The sequence below is a fragment of the Danio rerio genome, chromosome 19 (genome assembly GCF_049306965.1).
Source record: "Danio rerio strain Tuebingen ecotype United States chromosome 19, GRCz12tu, whole genome shotgun sequence".
Classification (NCBI taxonomy): Eukaryota; Metazoa; Chordata; class Actinopteri; order Cypriniformes; family Danionidae; genus Danio; species Danio rerio.
In genome coordinates, this window is record NC_133194.1 from 48,522,860 (window position 1) to 48,545,000 (window position 22,141).

The window sequence follows — 22,141 nt, forward strand, 5'->3', positions numbered from 1 at the left end:
AGCAATACAATGTTCATGAGTTTGATTCCCACACAAAGTAAGAATTGATCAAATTTCTATATTAAATCCAATGTAACTTACTTTAAATAAATGTTTCTGGCAAATGCATAAATGTATGTTTGTGTAATATTTCGTCCTTTAGCTTAAACGGTATAGCATGTCTATAGAAATGCAAAGGTCTTGGGTTCAATTCCCTGACAGAGCAAAAACTGATAAAAGGTGGACATCGAATGCAATGTAAGTCACTTAGAATAAAAGTGTCTGGCAAAAGTGTGATATTTATTTCTGTAGATTTAATAGTATAGCATAGCACTAGAAATCCAAAGGTCATGGGTTCAACTCCCAAGGAAACTGATGAAAAAGTGTACATTGAATGCAGTGTATGTCATGTTGAACAACAGCATCTATCAATTGTGTAAATATGTTTGTAATTTTCCTTCTGAAGCTAAAACGCATTTAATATCGACAGCAACTCAATGTTCATGGGTTCGATTCCCAGACAAAGTGGGAACTGATTACACTTCTATACTAAATGCAATGTTATTTACTCTGAATAAAAGTGTCTGGCAAATGCATAAATGTATGTGAGATATTTCTTCCGTTAGCGTAAACAGTATAGCACTGTGCTAGAAATCTAAAGGTCATGGGTTCAATTCCCAGGAAAAGCAAAACTGTATAAAAAGGTGTACATTGAATGCAATGTAAGTCACTTTGAATAAAAGTGCCTGACAAATGCACATTTATATGTGTGATATTTATTCCTGTAGCTTTAACAGTATAGCATGGCACTAGAAATGCAAAGGTCGTGGGTTCAATTCCCAGAGAAAGCAATTACTGACAAAATGCGTACACTGAATTCAATGCAAGTCACTTTGGATAAAAGCTTGAGATAAATGCGTTGGTGATTTTTCTTCATGTAGCTTAAAAAGCACTAACAACTCCAAGGTCATGGGTTCGAATCCCTGAGGGATTTAAATTTCAGTCTACAGGCAACCTAGGAAGTCTTCTCTTTTTATTTCAACACAACACACATTGGCAATAGCGCAATTAATTCATGAACGCTCTTTGATACTGCCTCTTTAACCGGTCAGAAAACTAGTCTCTAAGGTCAAAAATCTCTCTTTATACATCAAACCAGAATGTAGCCAGACTCAAGCTTAAGGCGTTTGAAGAAATACTCCACCTTTATAGAAAATAGGCACATTTTACAGTTAAATAGTGGAGTTTTACCATTTTTAATACATTCAGTCTATTTCTGGGTCTGGTGGGAGCCCTTTTAGCTTAGCTTAGCTTAGCATAGATCATTGGATCGGATTAGACCGTTAGCATCTCAAAAATGACCAAAGAATTTAGATAATTAAAGCTTGACTCTTTTGTAGTTACATGTAGTACTAAGACTGCAGACAAATGAAAAGTTGCTAAACATTTCTCTAAGTTTAAATACTCTATCTCTCGCATAATAATTAAGGAATTTGCTGCCGTACCATAGATGCTAATCTTCTATGTATTCTAGTTCAAATAAATACAGTTCGAGTCTCCTCAGCATGCAAGTAGGTGGTCATTTTGGTTATATTGATGGAAGTTAGTGTCAGGACTCGATCAGCTTCATATTTTATATGGAATATAATTTCGGTAGACTAATTATCTCAGACAAACACAGAACACCCAAACACTGCAAAGCTTTTTCATTTTCTCCATAAATAAAACTTGTATTAGAGTGCAGCAATGTTTTGTCAGCTTGACATCCTCTAAGAAAAACGAGTTCCCTAGCAATCTACATACAAGTTTTAATTAAGATTTCCAAATGTTTTACAAATATGTCATATGTAAATGCCACATATATTTCAAAATTGATCAAAAACTGTTTAAATGAGCAGTATTACACAAGTAGCAGTGTGCTGTGGCTGTATATCAGCACTGGTGGGAGCAGTCAGAATCGAGAAACAGTTTGTGTTTTAAAGTCTTCAAATGCTAACTTCTCGGTTCCTCTTATCTGATTGGATGTTGCATGTTGTTTTTTTCATAACAACCAGTACAGCGAAGAGACAACATGTCAGCCTCATCAAGTGGTATTGCTAAAGGAAAACAATTGTTTTTAACGTCTTAGAAGCAGACATTTATGAGGGTACACTACTTAAATAATACGTGATGTCTTGTACAGTTTGCCGTCAGTTTGGCAGGTCAGCCATATTTTGTTTTGCAATAAAATACCTGCACATTTTGCTATTTTTGTTTGCAAAACACTTAGAATTTTGCTCATTATACATTTATTACATTTTTTAAAATCTTTAAATTCTAGATTTGCAAACATTTCGACACAAATATATATATATATATATATATATATATATATATATATATATATATATATATATATATATATATATATTTTTTTTTTTTTTTTGTGGCTAAGAAATAGCTATTAACTTTTTTTTTTGGTAGGGCCAGTGAAAATATTGGCGGGGCAAGTAAAAATCTGAACCACTGGTCCGATCGGGCCAGTAAAAAAAAATCCTTAGCGTTGAACCCTGAACAGTTCTGCATGCAACACTTTTTTCAGTGAAGTTGGAATGCCTGATCACTCTTTGTTTTTAGACAATACAGGGGCACCATTAACAAAGCAATCTTTTTTAAATACCCCTGATACATAAATCAACCAACATATGACTCTCATATCATTGTCTGTGCGTATTAAGCCAAAACGAGTAAGTTAACAGAATAAAATCCCACACTTCAGCTTGGTAATCGATTGTGTCGTCTCAAATGGATCCTGGCTCTCTCTTTCCGTCTTTGTTTAACATGAAAGTGGCCTCTCTTCTCACTGATAGAGAGCGATTGCGGAGAGAATGGCCTGTAATGCGGGGAATTATCAGTGGGCATATCAGCTGTCCCACATCACCTCTCTAACTCGCTTACTGCTAGAAAGGGTCTTGCATCGCTGGCCCGGCGGCTACTTAAAACGCCCCTCCAATTCCCTTCTCAACTCCACTGAGTGCAGCAAGCGGCAAACAGCACGTTTTCTACATTAGCACACAGACGTTTGCTTTCGCCACCGACAGCTCCGGGCTGCTTGGTCACTTTAGAGAGGTAAAAATTTAGCTGGATTAAGCTGTGGTCACTAGAGTTTGACTATGCGAAATTCTGCCGTAGAGCAATGGGAAAAGTGGCTCAATGAAACTAGATTAGACATCGATAAAGCCAACGATTGCTCCATGTTTACAGTTTACATTTACATTTACATTTAGTCATTTAGCAGACGCTTTTATCCAAAGCGACTTACAAATGAGGACAAGGAAGCAATTTACACAACCAAGAGCAACAATGAATAAGTACTAAAGGCAAGTTTCAGGTCTGTAAAGTCTAAGAAGGGAAGTGTTAGTAGTTTTTTTTTTTTTTTTTTTTTTTTTTTTTTTTTTTTTTTTTTTTTTTTTTTTTTTTTACAATTAGTGTGATATTCAAAGAGGCAATTGCAGCTTAGGAAGTGAAGTGGAGACTAAATAGTTGAGTTTTTAGTCGTTTCTTGAAAATAGCGAGTGACTCTGCTGTTCTGATGCAGTTAGGGAGTTCATTCCACCAACTGGGCAGATTGAGCGTGAGCGTTCGCGAAAGTGATTTTTTCCCTCTTTGGGATGGAACCACGAGGCGACGTTCATTCACAGAACGCAAGTTTCTGGAGGGCACATAGATCTGCAGAAGTGAGTGCAGATAAGAAGGAGCAAGGCCAGAAGTCACTTTGTAGGCAAACATCAGAGTTTTGAATTTGATGCGAGCTGCAACTGGCAGCCAGTGCAAACGGACTAGCAGTGGAGTGACATGTGCTCGTTTAGGTTCATTGAAGACAACTCGTGCTGCTGCATTCTGGAGCAGTTGAAGAGGCTTGATAGAGTTAGCTGGAAGCCCAGCTAGTAGAGAGTTGCAGTAATCCAGTTTGGAGAGAACAAGAGCTTGAACAAGGAGTTGAGCTGCATGTTCAGATAAGAAGGGTCGGATCTTTCTGATGTTATAGAGTGCAAATCTGCACGATCGAGCAGTTCTAGAAATGTGGTCAGAGAAGTTTAGTTGGTCATCAATCGTTACTCCAAGGCTTTTCACCATTTTGGATGCAGTAATGGTTGCCCCATCCATCTGGATTGAAAAGTTATGGTGTAGAGTCGGGTTGGCAGAAACTACAAGCATTTCCGTTTTTGCGAGGTTCAGCTGAAGATGATGATCTTTCATCCAGTGTGAAATATCCAACAGGCAGGCTGAGATACGAGCTGGAACCGAGGGATCATCAGGATGAAAAGAGAGGTATAGCTGGGTGTCATCAGCATAGCAGTGGTAGGAGAATCCATGTCTCTGGATGACTGGTCCTAGAGATGATGTGTAGATGGAGAAGAGAAGTGGCCCAAGAACAGAGCCTTGAGGTACCCCAGTGTTTAGATGCTGTAGGTTGGACACCTCTCCCCTCCAAGACACCCTGAATGACCTGTCAGAGAGGTAAGATCTAAACCATTGTATAACAGTGCCCGCAACGCCCAGTGACTCAAGCGTAGATAGCAGGATCTGGTGGTTGACAGTGTCAAAAGCAGCTGACAAGTCCAGCAAAATGAGGACTGATGATTTAGAGTCTGCTTTAGCCAGTCTGAGATCCTCCACGACCGAGAGCAGGGCAGTCTCAGTTGAGTGGCCTTTCTTAAAGCCGGATTGCTTGTTGTCCATGAGATTGTTTTGAGTAAGAAAGTCCAGGACTTGATTGAACACTACTTTCTCCAGAATCTTGGCCATGAATGGAAGCAGGGATACTGGTCTGTAGTTTTCAAGTAGCGTATGGTCCAGGTTTGGTTTCTTTAGCAGTGGGGTTACCCTAGCCTGCTTAAATGTAGTGGGGAATAAACCAGAGTCAAGAGATGTGTTAATTATGTGAGTCAGTGTTGGTATGACTGCAGGAGAGATGGCTTGCAAGAGATGAGAGGGAATGGGATCGAGTGGACAGGTGGTTGCATGGCTAGATAGCACAAGTTTGGACACCTCAGACTCAGAGAGCTGAGAAAAAGAGGTGAGTGTGTGTGGTGTTGGTGTTGTATCTTGCGTGTTTGTTGTAGGTGCAGCAAATTGAGCACTGATTTTTGCAGTTTTGGTGCAGAAGAATGTAGCAAAGTCATCAGTAGTAAGTGTGGAGGATGCGGGTGGAGGAGGAGGATAGAGGAGGGAGGAAAATGTTTTAAAAAGTAGGCGAGGATTAGTGGCATTGTTGATTTTCAGACGGTAATACGTCTGCTTTGCAGAAGTAACCTCAGCTGAGAAAGAGGACAGAAGAGTTTGGTATGTTAAGAGGTGTGCAGGATTTTTAGTTTTCTGCCAAATTCTCTCTGCAGCCCGAAGTTTTGAGCGATGCTCACGGAGAGCATCCGAGAGCCAGGGTGCAGGAGGACTGGCACGGGCTGGCCTGGATGCAAGAGGACATAATCGGTCTAGACATGATGCTAGTGTGGAGCAGAGTGTATTAGTGGCACTGTTCGAATCAAGTGCAGTGAGTTTGCGAGATGGAGGAAGAGAGTCTGAAACAATGGTGGATAGTCTATTGGGTGAGAGAGATCGTAGGTTTCTGCGAAAGGTAACCAGTGTTGGAGTGTGTGGCGGCTCAGGAGTAATGTGGATGTTGAGAGACAGAAGGAAATGATCAGATATTTGTAGTGGAGTTACTATTGTTTGATCAGTGAAGCAGTGTCGTGTGTAAATAAGGTCTAGCTGATTACCTGATTTGTGGGTAGCAGAAGTAGGTGCTCTTTTTAGGTCAAAAGAGGCAAGCAGAGTCTGAAAGTCTGCAGCTTGCGGTTTGTCAACGTAAATGTTGAAGTCACCTAGCACCAATAAGGGAGTGGCAAAATTAGAAAAAGATGAGAGAAGAACATCCAGTTCATCTAGGAAGTGACCTAATTTACCTGGTGGGCGGTAGATGACAACCACATTTATGTAGAAGGGGTGGATAATGGTGACTGCATGGAATTCAAAGGAGCTGATTGTTGGCAGAGACGGTATCAGAGTAAATTTCCATTCTTTGGAAATTAGTAGTCCAGTCCCACCCCCTCTCCCTGTCTGACGAGGAGTGTGGGAAAAAGAGAAATTAGCAGAAAGAGTAGCATGTGTAGCAGTGTCCTCCGGCCTCAACCAGGTCTCAGTTAGAGCCATGAGATTATAGTCAGAATATGTAGCTATGGAGGTAATAAAATCAGCCTTGTTAACAGCTGATTGACAATTCCAGAGGCCCACGGAGAGAGAGAGTTGTGAAATAGTAGATACATGTATTGAACGAAGGTTGTGAGGATTACGCCTGCAGCGCACCTCCCGTGTTTTGCGAGTGTTAGTAACAACAGGAATTAGAAAACACATAATAAAAGTGCACTGACAACAAAAAAAAAAAAAAAAAAAAAAAAGTGTAAAGTAAAACAACAAAGTAAAGTACTCAAGTGCTTTGTCGGTGTCTTTGCTCGGTGGAGTCGCGCAGGTAGAGTCGATGGTCTTTACCCTCGTCGGTCTTCACACGAGGCGGTCTTCACACGAGGCTGCCGCGACCGCTGCCGCGGTGAACTAGTTGTTTATATAACCCCTAAAGCACTAGCTGATTGAATTCAGCTGGACACGCCTCGAGAGTCAAAACAAGGGCCGAAACTGAGGCGGACGACGCGAACCGCGTCTGCGTTCGCTACACAAGCTCTTATAGTAACCAAGGAAACAGTGGCTAAACAACTTCTAGTATTATACACAACTGAAAGCAAGTTTAAATGTCCTACAACTTTACACAAACAGCTGGAAACAAGTCCTCAAACCATACACAACAACTGAAACAAATCTTAAATGTACTTACAGGCTGCTGTTCTAGATGCTGCAAAAGTGCTTCTCCTGCCGACTAATGCTACCGTGCTCACTATATAGTGGTTACCTGGCGTTTGGACACGCCTCCCGAGTCAAAACAAGGGCCGAAACTGAGGCGGACGACGCGAACCGCGTCTGCGTTCGCTACACAAGCTCTTATAGTAACCAAGGAAACAGTGGCTAAACAACTTCTAGTATTATACACAACTGAAAGCAAGTTTAAATGTCCTACAACTTTACACAAACAGCTGGAAACAAGTCCTCAAACCATACACAACAACTGAAACAAATCTTAAATGTACTTACAGGCTGCTGTTCTAGATGCTGCTAAAGTGCTTCTCCTGCCGACTAATGCTACCGTGCTCACTATATAGTGGTTACCTGGCGTTTGGACACGCCTCCCGAGTCAAAACAAGGGCCGAAACTGAGGCGGACGACGCGAACCGCGTCTGCGTTCGCTACACAAGCTCTTATAGTAACCAAGGAAACAGTGGCTAAACAACTTCTAGTATTATACACAACTGAAAGCAAGTTTAAATGTCCTACAACTTTACACAAACAGCTGGAAACAAGTCCTCAAACCATACACAACAACTGAAACAAATCTTAAATGTACTTACAGGCTGCTGTTCTAGATGCTGCTAAAGTGCTTCTCCTGCCGACTAATGCTACCGTGCTCACTATATAGTGGTTACCTGGCGTTTGGACACGCCTCCCGAGTCAAAACAAGGGCCGAAACTGAGGCGGACGACGCGAACCGCGTCTGCGTTCGCTACACAAGCTCTTATAGTAACCAAGGAAACAGTGGCTAAACAACTTCTAGTATTATACACAACTGAAAGCAAGTTTAAATGTCCTACAACTTTACACAAACAGCTGGAAACAAGTCCTCAAACCATACACAACAACTGAAACAAATCTTAAATGTACTTACAGGCTGCTGTTCTAGATGCTGCAAAAGTGCTTCTCCTGCCGACTAATGCTACCGTGCTCACTATATAGTGGTTACCTGGCGTTTGGACACGCCTCCCGAGTCAAAACAAGGGCCGAAACTGAGGCGGACGACGCGAACCGCGTCTGCGTTCGCTACACAAGCTCTTATAGTAACCAAGGAAACAGTGGCTAAACAACTTCTAGTATTATACACAACTGAAAGCAAGTTTAAATGTCCTACAACTTTACACAAACAGCTGGAAACAAGTCCTCAAACCATACACAACAACTGAAACAAATCTTAAATGTACTTACAGGCTGCTGTTCTAGATGCTGCTAAAGTGCTTCTCCTGCCGACTAATGCTACCGTGCTCACTATATAGTGGTTACCTGGCGTTTGGACACGCCTCCCGAGTCAAAACAAGGGCCGAAACTGAGGCGGACGACGCGAACCGCGTCTGCGTTCGCTACACAAGCTCTTATAGTAACCAAGGAAACAGTGGCTAAACAACTTCTAGTATTATACACAACTGAAAGCAAGTTTAAATGTCCTACAACTTTACACAAACAGCTGGAAACAAGTCCTCAAACCATACACAACAACTGAAACAAATCTTAAATGTACTTACAGGCTGCTGTTCTAGATGCTGCTAAAGTGCTTCTCCCCTCCTTGTGTAAAGAGGTCACATTTTGTTCCCCAATTTCTGCTTCAAGAGTTGACACTTAGCTGATGATTATTTATAAAAGCTTCTTTGGCGTGCTGTCCCGGGAGAGAGCCCTGAGCTCATGAGATACTCGAGCCCAGGGCTCCCTCCCGTTGTAAGGCGGGAGGGGAGTTTGAGCTCAGGTAGATCTCGAGAACTCCCCTGCTGTAGTAACCAATGAACAGTAAGTGATTGCTCTTGAAGATAACTATGTACTAGAAGCATATCTATTTAGATTATTCAATTAACTTAATTGCATGTTTTTAGGCGGTGGGAGGAAACCGGGGAACCCGGGGGAAACCCACGTGAGCACGGGGAGAAGTGCAAACTCCACACAGAAATGTCTGCTGGTTTGGTAAAGCCTGGAACCAGAGACATTCTTGCTATGAGGCAACAGAGCTACGCACTGGGCCACCGTGTCACCCATCTAAGGAGGAGGAGTAGGGGTGGAAGGGGGGACTCTTCAAAACGAAGATGGCAGTGGAATGAAACCCAGGGTATTTATAGTAGTTTAGGAGTCATCTGATTGGAGCGTAGTGAATTGGATAATGCGGATCCAGCCGCTAGCAATCATAAGCACGTGATCCTCTCAAAATTTGTTTATACATAAACTTCACTTAACAGTGAATTTTTCAGCACATTTTTAATCATAATAGTTTTAATAACTCATCTCTAATAACGGATTTATTTTATCTTTGCCATGATGACAGCAAATAATATTAGACTAGATATTCTTCAAGACACTTCTATACAGCTTAAAGTGACATTTAAAGGCTTAACTAGGTTAATTAGGTTAACTAGGCAGGTGTAATTAGGCAAGTTCATGGTTTCCGCTACATTCATTCTTCCGTGACGCGGGGCGCCACACCAAAATTCATCCCGCCACGGCTACATTAAAGCTTCTTATTCAAAATATTCGTCGTTTTTTAAATAGCGGGTTAAAATTGCATGAAAAGGTAAGTGAATAATAACAGCGCGAACTTTTCTGTGACCGTAGTAGTGCTGTGCGTTCTGTTTAACCCTATAAGGTGACGTGCAGACTGACAGGTGCGTGATGCGTGAGACCAGCAAACATGGCGTAGCTTGCAGTAATGATGAACACGGTTTCCATAATTATACTTTATTTATAGATAAAGGTCTGTGGCTCTGCATATAATCACTTTATCTTGCTGGAGTTTATAGCCGTTTCACTTTACTTCAGGATGCATTAATGCCGCGGTCCACTGCGCAGGTCTATCAGAGACATTCATAAATATTCCTATCAAATCTAATAAATGTTGGAGAAGTACTCGGTACATAAACGCACTAAATCACACTTCAACCGCGTTTATTTGAGGGCGCGCAAGAAATTCTGCACTTGAGCAGCGAATATTTGAGGGCGCGCTAGAAGTTTTGTGCGAGAGCAGAGGAAATCGGCGCTAAAGCAGAGATTGACATGCTCGTAGGCTATTACATGAATGTGATCTCGACTTAATACTGCACCCATGACATTTGTCAATGAAATAACGCCACATGTAGTGGTAGATCTGTGTAAAATGCTCAACAGAGTGTGCCGCCACAGCTGGAAAATATCCTAGAGGAAACACTGAAGTTATTGTGTAACGATGGTTTGTTCTGTAGACTATCGGAGAAAAATAGCTTAAAGGGGCTGATAGTATTGACCTTAAAATGGTGTTTAAAAATGTAAAACTGCTTTTATTTCAGCCAAAATCAAACAAATAAGACTTTCTCCAGAAGAAAAAACATTATCAGACATACTGTGAACATTACCTTGCTCTGATAAACATCATTTGGGAAATATTTAAAAAAGAAATTCAATGGGGGCTAATAATTCTGACTTCATCTGTTTAAACGTAGTTTGTTAAGCTATATTATAAAAACATGCTCCTTTAATTGCATACGTTTCTACTGTTGAATCGTTATCTAATCACACCATTTCCCTTTTGCACGATCGATGCGTTTTTTGAGGCTTTGCCGCGAGATGCAAAGCGAGTTAAGTTTTCTTTTTGTCTAAGCTGCTGCTTTAATAAGTGTGGACCACCACAATAACAGGAAGTTTATGACTCAGACTCTCAGTTGCATTGTCATGTCTCACCCTTTACTGCAAATCATAGCTTCAGCACGCAGTCATCGCAGCCACTGATGTCTTTCTCTGCCAAAAATCAATATATTCATACTGCAGCCTTCTGAAATGCCTCGCAGCACGTGTTGTTATTGCAGACATATACTAAATGCACTAAAGCCCTTATTTATTGTTACTGGTCCAATGCCAGAAAGTAATCGACCAATATGCTGTCCTTGACTGAATCACTTTCTGTTTGGTGACTCACCCTCTTTCTTTAATTTTTATTCCACGCCGTGCGCCGTGGATCACAAATGAAAGCAAATCAGTAACAGTTAAAGAGAGAACAAGATTAATTCGCTTGAACCGCTTTCCCTGCCTAATGCGTTTCATTTGATCTGTTGTATGTACATGTAATTTATCGTTGCCTTTTTTTACATGCGAATGATTAAAGGGAAGGTGCGGCGTGGATGATGAATGTGTCTGGCTGGATGTTCGTATCAGCAGTCCTGTATCATTAGCATTGTGGGAAATGATGAGTCACTCGCAGTTTAACCAGTTCCTGCTTTCCACTGTAGAGACCATGCATATACCTTATTCCTCTTGTTTTCCTTCTCCTGCAAACAGATCTAACGCAGCAGGTTTACTTCCTACGGGCTACAAATGAGGAAGTTATCGGGGATGACGGGGAGTTCGGGAAACTGACAAGGTATAAAGCTGAGCCGGCCATGTGGAGAAATAATGACCTGTGAAACAAACACAGAAGGGGTTGTTTGAAAGCGTTCACTCTTTTTCACTCGCACAACCCAGTTTAAAGGAACAATCCACTTTTTTGGGGGGGGAAATATTTTCATTTTACAGCTTCTATAAAGTTAAACACCATTTTTCTAACAGGAGCATTTGTTAGCTTAGCTCAGTGGTTCTCAAACTTTTTTCACCAAGTACCACCTCAGACAAAAATTTGCTCTCTAAGTACCACAACACTGACCGCTATTAAAATGCAGTAGCATGTTTTTTTAATCTTTTTTTTTTTTATTTATTTACATTGCTTTAATTGCTGAACTTTATTTTTCGACTCTTTTTGTTTCTTTCTTTTTCTTCTACTCCTCCCATTCCTTTTCTGTTTTTTTTTTATTATTATTATTTTATTTTTTCTTTCCTCTTTTACTTACTACTACTACTACTATTATTATTATCATTATTATTACTTGTCCTCTCCCTGGTTTCCCAACCTCAACTCCCCCCATCATTTATATCATTAATGGTATTACTTTTACTTTTGTCATCATTATTAATATTACTGTTCTGACCTGTCCTCCTGTTATCTTTTCATTATCATTATTATAAGTATTAATACCATTATCATTATTAAGGTTGCAGTAGTTGTTGCTGTAGTAGTTGTAGTCGTCGTCATTGTAGTAGTATCGATTGTAATTGTGATTTACTGAAGTAGCAGTTCCTGTAGTAGTTGATGTTGTTGGTATAGTGGTAGCAGAAGTAGTAAAGGTGTCGTTGTAGCAGTAGTAGTAGTAGTAGTCGTTGTTGGTATTGTAGTAGTAGTTGTAGTGACTGTAGTAGTATTGATTGTAATTGTGATTATTGAAGTAGCAGTTCCTGTAGTAGTTGATGTTGTTGGTATAGTGGTAGCAGAAGTAGTAAAGGTGTCGTTGTAGCAGTAGTAGTAGTAGTAGTCGTTGTTGGTATTGTAGTAGTAGTAGTAGTTGTAGTGACTGTAGTAGTATCGATTGTAATTGTGATTTATTGAAGTAGCAGTTCCTGTAGTAGTTGATGTTGTTGGTATAGTGGTAGCAGAAGTAGTAAAGGTGTCGTAGTAGTAGTCGTTGTTGGTATTGTAGTAGTAGTAGTAGTAGTTGTAATCATTGTAGTAGTATCGATTGTAATTGTGATTATTGAAGTAGCAGTTCCTGTAGTAGTTGATGACGTTGGTATAGTGGTAGCAGAAGTAGTAAAGGTGTCGTTGTAGCAGTATTAGTAGTCGTTGTTGGTATTGTAGTAGTAAAAGTAGTAGTTGTAGTGATTGTAGTAGTATTGATTGTAATTGTGATTATTGAAGTAGCAGTTCCTGTAGTAGTTGATGTCGTTGGTATAGTGGTAGCAGAAGTAGTAAAGGTGTCGTTGTTGCAGTAGTAGTAGTATTAGTCGTTGTTGGTATTGTAGTAGTAGTAGTAGTAGTTGTAGTGATTGTAGTAGTATTGATTGTAATTGTGATTATTGAAGTAGCAGTTCCTGTAGTAGTTGATGTCGTTGGTAGTGGTAGCAGAAATAGTAAAGGTGTCGTAGTAGTAGTCGTTGTTGGTATTGTAGTAGTAGTAGTTGTAGTCATTGTAGTAGTATCGATTGTAATTGTGATTATTGAAGTAGCAGTTCCTGTAGTAGTTGATGTCGTTGGTATAGTGGTAGCAGAAGTAGTAAAGGTGTCGTTGTAGCAGTAGTAGTAGTAGTAGTCGTTGTTGGTATTGTAGTAGTAGTAGTAGTAGTAGTAGTTGTAGTTGTAGTGACCGTAGTAGCATTGATTGTAATTGTGATTATTGAAGTAGCAGTTCCTGTAGTAGTTGATGTCGTTGGTATAGTGGTAGCAGAAGTAGTAAAGATGTCGTTGTAGCAGTATTAGTAGTAGTCGCTGTTGGTATTGTAGTAGTAGTAGTAGTAGTAGTAGTAGTTGTATTCATTGTAGTAGTATTGATTGTAATTGTGATTATTGAAGTAGCAGTTCCTGTAGTAGTTGATGTCGTTGGTATAGTGGTAGCAGAAGTAGTAAAGGTGTCGTTGTAGCAGTAGTAGTAGTAGTAGTCGTTGTTGGTATTGTAGTAGTAGTAGTAGTAGTTGTAGTTGTAGTGACTGTAGTAGTATCGATTGTAATTGTGATTACTGAAGTAGCAGTTCCTGTAGTAGTTGATGTCGTTGGTATAGTGGTAGCAGAAGTAGTAAAGGTGTCATTGTAGCAGTAGTAGTAGTAGTCGTAGTTGGTGTAGTAGTACCAGTAGTAGATGTCGTTGATATAGATGTTGTAGTAGCAGTGATTGCAGTAGTAGTAGTATAATAAATTAATATATATACAACATTTGATAATTTTCCTTCAGTTTAGCCTCTCTTACAAAGGTCACCACAGAGGAATGAACCGCCATCTATTCCAGTTTATGTTTTGCACAGCGGATGCCCTTCCAGCCGCAACCCAGTACTGGGAAACACCCATACACACTCATAAACCACGGCCAATTTAGTTCATTTGATTCACCTATAGGGCATGTGTTTGAACTGAGAAGGAAAACAGAGCACCAACACAGGGAGAACATGCCAGCATACATTTCCTTGCTCTGTTTAACAATGTATTTAAAATATGTCTTATTTAGATAATAATTAAACTATCAAATATAATTTTAAAAATGATGTTTGTTGTATTTTGTAAGCTAAAAATTATTTTATTATTTTTTTATTATTTTTTTATTATTATTAAATTATTTCTCTCTTTCCAATACTATCCCAGATTTATTTCTTAGTTTTTTACTTTAAGACATATATTTAATTCATGTTTTGCATATCCAGTTACAATCTGGTTGCATTTATGCCACTAAAACACCCATGGACATCGATTTGTACACTTCAATGCAAACAACATTCATGAGCGGCTTGAAATCCATTTCAAATCACATTCCTGGAGATGCATTTCAGACAGACCAAGCGCTCTGTATGTGAAGTGCATTTTATATCACACACTTCCTACAATAATAATGAGCAACACAGCAAACCCCACTGCACTCTTCCACATTCACTCGTGATGTAAACACAGGACAGATTTCCAGCTCGTTGCACCAAATAACCGCACAAGTCACTTGGGAGCGTGCTGATGCCAACCGATATGAATATTTGTCATAAATTGACTGCTCTGGCCACAAACACACACAGATACGATTTCATCACTGGTAAATAACGCCAGCCTTGTGGGACGAAATCAATGTGTCACAAACTTTTCTGCAACAACAACACTTTTGCATCTGTGACCTGCCTTTCATTTCTTTAGCTCTGAGCAGACTGAGGCTATTGGACATATTTCAGAGGTAGGAAAAACAGTTTCGCCCATTTTACAATTCCATTTGATTTATAACAGAAAGCAATGGAAGCGAACAAAAAAATAAAACACCAAAAATACACTCACCGGCCACTTTATTAGGTACACCAACTGCTTGTTAACAAATTTGTAATCAGCCAATCACATGACAGCAACTCAATGCATTTGGGCATGTAGACATGGTCAAGACGATCTGCTGCAGTTCAAAGTAAGCATTAGTATGGGGAAGAAAGGTGATTTAAGTGACTGAACGTGGCATGGTTGTTGGTGCCAGGCGGGCTGCTCTGAGAATTTTAGAAACTGCTGATCTACTGGGATTTTCACACACAATTATCTCTAGGGTTTACACAGAATGGTCAGAAAAAGAGGAAATATCCAGTGAGCGGCAGTTCTGTGGGCGCAAATGCCTTGTTGATGCCAGAGGTCAGAGGAGAATGGCCAGACTGGTTCCAGCTGATAGAGAGACAACAGTAACTCAAATAAGCACTCGCTACAACCGAGGTCTGCAGAAGAGCATCTCTGAACACACAACACGGCCAACCTTGAGGCGGATGGGCTACAGCAGCAGAAGAGCACACCGGGTGCCGCTCCTGTCAGCTAAAAACAGGAAACTGAGGCTACAATTCACACAGACTCACCAAAACTGGACAATAGAAGATTGGAGAAACGTTGCCTGCTCTGATGAGTCTCCATTTCTGCTGACACATTCGGATGGTCGGGTCAGAATTTGGCATCAACAACATGAAAGCATGGATCCATCCTGCCTTGTATCAGAGGTTCAGGCTGGTGGTGGTGGTGTAATGGTGTGGGGGAGATTTTCTTGGCACACTTTGGGCTCATAGTACCAATTGAGCATCGTGTCAACGCCACAGCCTACCTGAGTATTGTTGCTGACCATGTCCATCCCTTTATGACCACAGTGTCTCCATCATCTGATGGCTACTTCCAGCAGGATAACACACCATGTCATGAAGCCTGAATCATCTCAGACTGGTTTCTTGAACATGACAATGAGTTCACTGTACTCAAATGGCCTCCACAGTCACCAGAGCTCAATCCAATAGAGCACCTTTGGGATGTGGTGGAACAGGAGATTGGCATCATGGTTGTGCAGCCGACAAATCTGCAGCAACTGTGTGATGCTATCATGTTAATATGGAGCAAAATCTCTAAGGAATGTTTCCAGCACCTTGTTGAATCTATTACATGAAGGATTAAGGAAGCTCTGAATGCAAAAGGGGGTCCAACCCGGCACTAGTAAGGTGTACCTAATAAAGTGGCCGGTAAGTGTGTGTGTTTATATATATAAAACACTTCAAAATAAAAGCCACTATCCAGGCACCATTCTACAGCATTGAAAAGCCAGAATAAAATGTAAAACTACAACTATGTTCGATCATATACAGAAAATGTCTTGAGAGAGAGTAAATTACGGGGTCATTTTCATTTTCGGGTGAACTATTCCGTTAACAAGCGTATTGGAAGCCTGGGTAAATTGATGAAAAGAGGTGTGACTGTTCAGCTCATTAAAGACCAGTCGTGCTTCAGTATTATTTCCCCTTCTCATTTAATTTGGTGGTAAGTATGGTGCGCCGGTGTCCTGCAGTGATTTACATCTCTCTCCTAACCCCAATCTCTTCTTCCGTCATCTGTTATTGACTGATCTGTGCTGGTGTTTGCCCTCCGCGTTCACTCGTCTCTCACTGGCCAGATTTTTCCCCAGGGCCGCCGCTTCAGTATCCCTCATTGCTGTAATTGAAACAGGTTTTCTTGGCCTGCCTCCATTAAATCATGCCTTTGTTCTGTGATCCTTCAATTAGCTCCAGCACTTCATGTCCTGTCAGGAGCTGAATTATTTGATGTCTCAATCTGCCTTCTCTGCCTTTCGCCATCGCTTTGGCCTTTTATCGTTTCTCCGAAGGTAATAGGAAGGAAACATGGCCTCGTTTTGAGCAGACGGGTGACTGAGAGAAACATCATCTCCGCTGTGAGTGTCGTGATTGAGCCCAGAGTGATTGAGGCAACATGATATTGGACAAATCTGACATTGCCATATTTAGTTTTGCTGCGATATATTGTGATATGAATATAATATCACCAGATGATTTGAATAGCTCTGTTTGGATGATTAAACCTATTTTATATGCAGTGCATCAGCATAAATAGTATAATAAAATACTAGCAAATATACAGTGCATTCGGAAAGTATTCAAAGCGCTTCACTTTTTCCAAAGCCTTTTTCCTAAATGGATGAAATCCATTTATTTCCACAATATTCTACACACAATACCCCATAATGACAATGCAAAATTAGATTTTTTTTTTTTAATTGTTGCAAATTTATTAAAACGAAAAACGCTGAAAAACACATGTACATCAGTATTCACAGCCTTTGGCGCGAAGCTCTAAACTGAGCTCGTGTACATCCTGTTTCTCATCATTCTTGAGATGTTTCAGCAGCTTCATTGGAGTTCACCTGTGGTCAGGTCAGTTGATTGGACATGATCTGAAAAGGCGTACACCTGTCTATATACGCTCCCAGGGTTGACAGTGCATGTCAAAGCACAAACCAAGCATGAAGACAAAGGAATTGTCTGTAGACCTCCGAGACAGGATTGTCTCGAGGCACAAGGCTGGGGAAGCTTACAGAAACATTTCTGCTGCTCTGAAAGTTTCACTGAGCACAGCGGCCTCCATCATACGTAAGTGGAGGTTGTCTGGAACCACCAGGACTCTTCCTAGAGCTGGCCGGCCATCTAAGCTGAGTGATCAGGGGAGAAGGGCCTTAGTCAGGGAGGTGATCAATAACCCGATGGTCACTCTGTCTGAGCACCAGCGTTCTTCTGTGGAGAGAGGAGAACCTTACAGAAGGACAACCATCTGTACAGCAATCCACCAATCAGGCCTGTATGGTAGAGTTCCTCACTCCCCGCCTGGGATTTGCCAAAAGGCATCTGAAGAACTCTCAGACCATAAGAAACTAAATTCTCTGCTCTGATGCGACTGAACTCTTTGGAGTGAATGACAGGCGCTACATTAGGAGAAAACCAGGCAGCATACACCACCAGGCTAATACCATCTCTACAGTGAAGCATGGTGGTGTTGGCATCATGCTGTGGGGATGTTTTTCAGCAGCAAGAACTGGAAGACTAGTCAGGATAGAGGGAAAGATGAATGCAGCAATGTACAGAGACATCCTGAATGAAGACCTGCTTCAGAGTGCTCTTGACCTTAGACATGGGCGACGGTTCGTCTTCCAGCAGGAAAATGACCCAAAGCACACCGCCAAAATATCGATGGAGTGGCTTCACAACAGCTCTGTGATTGTTCTTGAGTGGCCCAGCCAGAGCCCAGACCTAAATCCTATTGAACATCTCTTTTAGAAATCTGAAAATGGCTGTACATCGTCGCTTCCTATCTAACCTGATAGAGCTTGAGAGGTACTGCACAGAATGGGCAGAATTTCCCAAAGACAGGTGTGCCATCTTGTGGCATCATATTCAGAAATACTTGAGGCTGTAATCGCTGCCAAAGGTGCATCAACAAAATGTTTATATAAAATATATATATATATACTTTTGTGAGGTAAGAAAAATTTAAAAAGGGGCCCTTGAATTGGCTATAGCCCCAGGGCCCGATGTGTTGTTCTTAATCCGGCCCTGATCCTACCCATTACTAAAACCCCTATCACTACTACCACTTACTAACTAATAATAAGCAGCTAATTAGTGATTTACTGAACTAAAAGTCTTAGTTCATGGTTTATTAATAGCGTGAATTGTACATTGACCTTTTTTAATTCCAAAACATGCTCATTATAAAAGATGTGCATTGAAAACAACTATACTTATGCATTTCCTTAAATGCATTTTGAAATAAATAAGCACGCAATTGACCCCTGTGCCATAGATCTGGCTGGCAGACATGAAAAAGACAATGTAATCTCCAAGAGAAGCAGCAGGAGGGAAGGAGTTTTTTTCCGTCTCCTGCACAGCTGTAGCAGAGCGGCGAGCAGCCAAGCCAAATATGCAGACCTGCCAGACTGAATTACGCCCATGAAGCGGAGGATTGTCTCTGCTAGTCCCGCTAGTTACTTGGTCAAAGCATAATTGATTTGAGGCGGGAGATCCTGATCGCTTCGAGAAACGCTCAACCACGCATCCAGGATGAATCATAAATTCAGCATTTCATAACGCGCCTCGATTCTCAGGCGTTCAGCAGATAGTGAGCAAATGCATGGAAATAAACCTTGATGAATAGGGCCGAGTAAAAAGGGGGTGACCTATTATGCAAAAATCACTTTTATAAAGGGTTTAAACAGTAGTGTGGCAACAGTGTGTGAAGAGAGTGAGCCTCTTAATGGTAAAAGATAGATAGATAGATAGATAGATAGATAGATAGATAGATAGATAGATAGATAGATAGATAGATAGATAGATAGATAGATAGATAGATAGATAGATAGATAGATAGATAGATAGATAGATAGATAGATAGATAGATAGATAGATAGATAGATAGATAGATAGATAGATAGATAGATAGATAGATAGATAGATAGATAGATAGATAGATAGATAGATAGATAGATAGATAGATAGATAGATAGATAGATAGATAGATAGATAGATAGATAGATAGATAGATAGATAGATAGATAGATAGATAGATAGATAGATAGATAGATAGATAGATAGATAGATAGATAGATAGATAGATAGATAGATAGATAGATAGATAGATAGATAGATAGATAGATAGATAGATAGATAGATAGATAGATAGATAGATAGATAGATAGATAGATAGATAGATAGATAGATAGATAGATAGATAGATAGATAGATAGATAGATAGATAGATAGATAGATAGATAGATAGGCAACCGTCAGCCAATTCAGTTTGTCACTGACCGGATTATAAGTGTGGAGTTTTAGGATGCTCAAATGAACACTGTATGTTGCAATATTGGCTCATTCTTGAAACGTAGCCCTGTGAAAATAGGATTGGCAGAATCGAAGAAATGCTGGATTAAGATCGTCTAGGGCAGGGGTGTCAAACTCAATTCCTGGAGGGCCGAAGACCTGCACAGTTTAGTTCCAACCCTGCTCCAACACACTTACCTGTAGGTTTCAAACAAGCCTGAAGGACTCAATTAGTTTGATCAGGTGTGTTTAATTAGGGTTGGAACTAAACTGTGCAGAGCTGCGGCCCTTTTGGAACGGAGTTTGACACCTGTGGTCTAGGGGGTCGAATCGAGATCCCGATCTTTTTTCGATTAATTGTGCAGCTCTAATATATTATATGACAAACTTGCCTTATTTAACAAATAAAGTGAATCTAATTGGATATACATTTTAAACATTAAATTAAAGATAAAAAGATATTTTTTTATTTCATATAATAAGATTTTAGTTATGATACTCCCAAAATAATTCCGCAGAAATCCACAGACTTTTACCAAAATTCTCTGCAGAAACAGCAAAAAAACGTCCACAGATTCCGTCTGGCCATATGTAGCTCTGGCTCCATAATTCACGATCTCCAGAAGTGTATATAGGGCCACGTTTTCAGAATGAGCTCATGTTCTGATTTTAAATGTCATATTAAGCTGAAAACTAGTAACTTATAAAATATATATCTGGTGAAATATTATAGAAATGAGTTATTAAAACTGGCGAGGCAGTGGCGCAGTAGGTAGTGCTGTCGCCTCACAGCAAGAAGGTCGCTGGTTCGAACCTCGGCTCAGTTGGCATTTCTGTGTGGAGTTTGCATGTTCTCCCTGCGTTCGCGTGGGTTTCCTCCGGGTGCTCCGGTTTCCCCAACAGTTCAAAGACATGCAGTACAGGTGACTTGGGTAGGCTAAATTGTCCGTAGTGTATGAGTGTGTGTGTGTGAATTTGTGTGTGGATGTTTCCCAGATATGGGTTGTGGCTGGAAGGGCATCCGCTGTGTAAAATACTTGCTGGATAAGTTGGCGGTTCATTCCGCTGTGGCGACCCTGGATTAATAAAGGGACTAAGCCGACAAGAAAATTAATGAATGAATGAGTTATTAAAACTGTTTAGAAATGTGTTTGTTACGATTGACCGGGTGGATGGAGGCAAAAAGTGTCACAGAAGCCGCTTGTGAAAGTGAAGAGTGATTTATTTTACACAAAGTGAAAACAAAAATCCAGCAAAAAGGTGAAAGTGACAAAATAACAATAAAGAAAAATAAACTATACAATATTTACAATGTATATACAGGCTTGTTCAGCTAAATCAAGGAAATGACCTGAACAAAATCTGTTACCAATACTCTACACAACCTTATACAACTACCCACTTCGAGTGAATGTTTGGGGCCATTTTATAGTATTGGCCCCGCCCATGGGTTCAACCATTTTAAGGGTAGTAGGTTGATATGTAGAAAAAAAAAAAACATAAAAAGACATTCAACAAAAGTATAAATTAATGCAAGTAATTGAATATGCATACAAAACTCAAAATACAACACAACAAATAACCAATACAAATTTAAACAACAAAAGTGTAATTTGCATTTACTGACCAGGGGGTTGTGACCCTGATGATGTCATGGAAAATGGCTGCTCCAAAGTAAAGGCGGGAAAAATCTGTATAAATGGCTTTGTTTTAAAGTTTAACAGGTTAGGTGCTGAGAAATGGAAACTGGTAAGTATATGTAAACTCTCTATGTTTGGTTAATAAATGATGCTTAAAAGAAAATGTGTCTGTGGTTATTTCAGTGTTGATATGGGCTATTGTTTGATATAAAAGTGAAATTATTGCATAAACACAATGCTAATCTTGACAGAAAAAACAACATATACACAACACAAACGCACACATGCCCAATACAAATAACACAAAGGTTTATGTTTAAAAGTATGTATTTTATGTATGAGTGCAATGTGATGTGTGTTTGTTAGTCACAGTATCTTTAGTTTTACACTGTGACAGTGTAAAAAATTATTTGTTAAACAGAAATTGGGGAATAAAATGTACAGGGAGGCTAATAATTCAGGAGGGCTAATAATAAATAAGTACATTTGCTTGTATTTGAGTCACATCCGTGTTCAAAACTCGAGTCACAATGTTCTGAACAATTTAATGAGTTATTACAGGACAACTTTGCGTTCTTGAAACATTAGCAACTCTTAGTGCGTCGTTCAAGCAACAAAAACTGAATAATTTTGGGGCCTTTTCTAACTTTGCTGTCCTCCATTCTGGACTGTAATTATTACAACAGCGACAGTGTTGAGGGCAGCATTCGCTCACTAAGCGGCGACCACTGGCTCTGCTGCGACCCAGCAAACGTTGTAGTGGTCAGCTCTGTCGCCTTAGGCTGGAAAGTTGTGGCTTTTCCATGCGAGCCAACTTTGAGTCAGCCCGCTCCTAAATCTAAAAAAAGCGGGCTCGCCGGTCAGACGGGCCGACCACAGAGACATCAGTCCTTCTGCCAGCCCATAACAATGCAGGTTCAGAGAGGCGCGCTGTG

At 40.3% G+C, this 22,141-nt stretch overlaps 1 long non-coding RNA gene across 1 annotated transcript in view; it reads right to left on the bottom strand.

The window, feature by feature from the left end:
• Window positions 1-10,570: 10,570 nt before the first annotated feature.
• LOC141379179 (uncharacterized) overlaps window positions 10,571-22,141 on the bottom strand; it is a 36,472-nt gene continuing 24,901 nt past the window's right edge. Inside the window, exon 3 of the long non-coding RNA XR_012395256.1 lies at window positions 10,571-11,300. This is a non-coding gene — a long non-coding RNA (uncharacterized lncRNA). The remainder of the gene's footprint in view (window positions 11,301-22,141) is intronic.